Source organism: Merops nubicus, unplaced genomic scaffold, assembly GCF_000691845.1.
Source record: "Merops nubicus isolate BGI_N331 unplaced genomic scaffold, ASM69184v1 scaffold35892, whole genome shotgun sequence".
In the NCBI taxonomy this organism is placed as follows: domain Eukaryota; kingdom Metazoa; phylum Chordata; class Aves; order Coraciiformes; family Meropidae; genus Merops; species Merops nubicus.
The window spans coordinates 21112-23727 of NW_008596198.1; positions in this window are offsets into that span (position 1 = coordinate 21112).

A 2616-nucleotide genomic window follows, 5' to 3' on the forward strand; every position below is an offset into this window, starting at 1 on the left:
ACCCCGGTGCTGCGGCACAGGAGGCATTCTGCAGAGTGCTCAGAGAGAGGCCTGGGGTTTCTGTGGGCAGCTGCTCTGGGGTGGAGAGACAGCCATGTTTCCACTGCAGCTTTTATCTGAATTTGATTGTGTTTGAATTTGATTGTGTTTAATTAGCTGGCAGTGCCCTGGAGCCTGGGATAGGTGCTTTAATGATAGGTTTGAAGCAAAGAGACCAAACACATTTTTGAAATGTCTTAATTAGTGACTTGCTGATGACTGCTCTGCTGCATGACCTTGATTCAACCACCAGCTCTTGCCTAGGACTATTAAGGTCTTGCTATTTATGCAACCTTTAAAAAGCAGGTGCTTTATTTCCTCTTCCTTTTCTGTCGGTGAGCAAATTGGGCAAAATGTAGGGAAGAAAACCAGGCTGCCAAAAGGAAGCAATGACATTGTTATAGATAACCAGGAGTGCTAAATGGATTTTGCAAGACCGCAGGGCTATAATCACAGCAGATAAGATAACCCACTGAGAAACCACCACCTGGAACGTTAACCACCCCTCCTGGGGGAGAAGCCACATCTCAGCTCTCCTACTCCACACAGCTAATGCACGAGCACACATCCCCACACAGGAAAGCAGAAGCATTCCAGAACTCCCAGCAATCCCACCTGCTGCCTTCCAGCAAGACCTGGGACGTCCAGCCCAGCTGGTTCCTCTGCTGGGTAACCTCCTACCACCCCCTCACCACTGACCCACAGCACAGCTTCGTGGAAGAACGTGCTGAACTTCTAGGGAAGCACAGACATGAGGCAACCCAGAGCTGCCCAGGGGGAGAGCTGGCAGCTCATCACCCCCACACAACCCAAGAGCTCAGGACTAAGCTTCCTGAAGTAGTTAGTTGTCAAAAGATGGGGTTTTCAGATGCATCCGAGGACACTCCAGGCTCAGCTTCAGTGAGAGCCTTGTGCAGAAACCATCAGGCCTCTGAAAGTCTCTGCAAGCTGAGCTGCTGGGGACCCATCACGTGCAAACAGGCAGCTGGGCCTGGCTGGGACCAGCAAACCCTGCCAGGACACAGCCCCCGTGGAGACTGGACACTTGGAATGGGATTGCTGCTGGTTCAGGAACGGGGAGAGGAGCAGGAGACAGCCTGTCACCGAGCAAGCTCCCAGAGGGAACCCCTGGGCTGGCACTCCTCCTTAAAATGAACTCCTGAAGCAGGAAGGAAAGCCAGTGAGAGAGTAAAATCCTGCAGGTGAAGCTGGGAGCTGGAGGAAACCAGTGCAGGGTGTCAGGCAGCGAGATGCTGCAGCTCAGGGAGTGACAAATGTACAGGGCCAGGGAAAGGAGGAGGCAAGAGGGTGCCTGCAGCAGAGGTGACACTCACCCTCAGGGAGATGCTGTGGCAGGAGCAGGGGAGTTTTCAGTGTTACACATCAGGACACACTGACTGCCAGCAGAGCTGGAGACAGGGAAACTCACTCCATGGGGCTGACTCAGACCAATTCTGCTTTGAATTAAAGCATCTATTTTAAAACATCTCCCAAAGGTCTGCTATTAAATTATATTAGCAGCATTTTTTCAGAGCACTGTTTCAGAGCAGCACTTTTCCCGCTCTTGTTCCCTCCATGACAGGGAGGAGGCAGGGAACAGGGCCTGCCCAGAGCTTCAGCAGGTAGCCCTCCACCACCTCCTGCACCTGCCCTCCTGCCCAGAGGTGAGCACTGCTGTTGGCAAGATGGATGAAACCAAACAAGTCTGGAATGGGGGAGAAGCCAAAGCTCTCCAGGCCCTTGTACCCCCTTCCCCAGGGCCACGAGCATCCTGCTGAGCTCCTGCAACCCACAGCCAAGCACAACTGACAACAAATTACGCCTTAAAAGCAGAATCATTCTCTCTTAAATATCCCACAGGTCTCTCCACCTGAGAGAGCCCCAAGAGCTCCTCTTACCCAGGGGAGGGAGAGCACTGACAGCCTCCCCGTGCTCCCTGCAGCCAGGCCAGGTGAGCTGCTGCAGCCACAGCCCTCCCTCCTCCACACCACGGCCTGCAGGACGCGTCGGGCAGCACTCTGAAAGTGGTTATAAAGTGTAATTAAGTCACCCAAAACCCCAGCCCTGGAGTGCAAAAACAAAGGCATGAGCGGGTAAAGCAACTGGTTTGTAAAAAGCTTCAAAGGCCCCCGAGCCAGCAGCTGTCTTCAGATTGATTTTAATGTCTGCATTCCCTGCAGACACAGTTCCAGGACAGCAATAGGAAGTTCCAGGACGTTTCTTATTCCAGTAAACTCTGCATTTCAGTCAGGACCAAGTCTTTCATATAATTTAATAACTGTTACATTGATTTCTCTTAAATCACCACAGCTCTGGGCACTGAAGCACTGTTTAAAATTAATACTTTTTTTAAGAGTAGGTTAATTTCTCCTGCCCTTCAGTAAGAAGGGATAATAGGAGATTGCAAGGGGCTGGTAGTGAAAAGAGAGCTGGTTTATGATTAACACGTGTGGTCAAGAGCCCCCATACACCACAGGGAGATCAAACAAGGCTGTAACTGCATCTTCACAGCATTACTGCAAATGACTCCCCAGCAGCAGCCAATTCCTCCCTGCCCCCCAGAGCTAGATCTGTCTG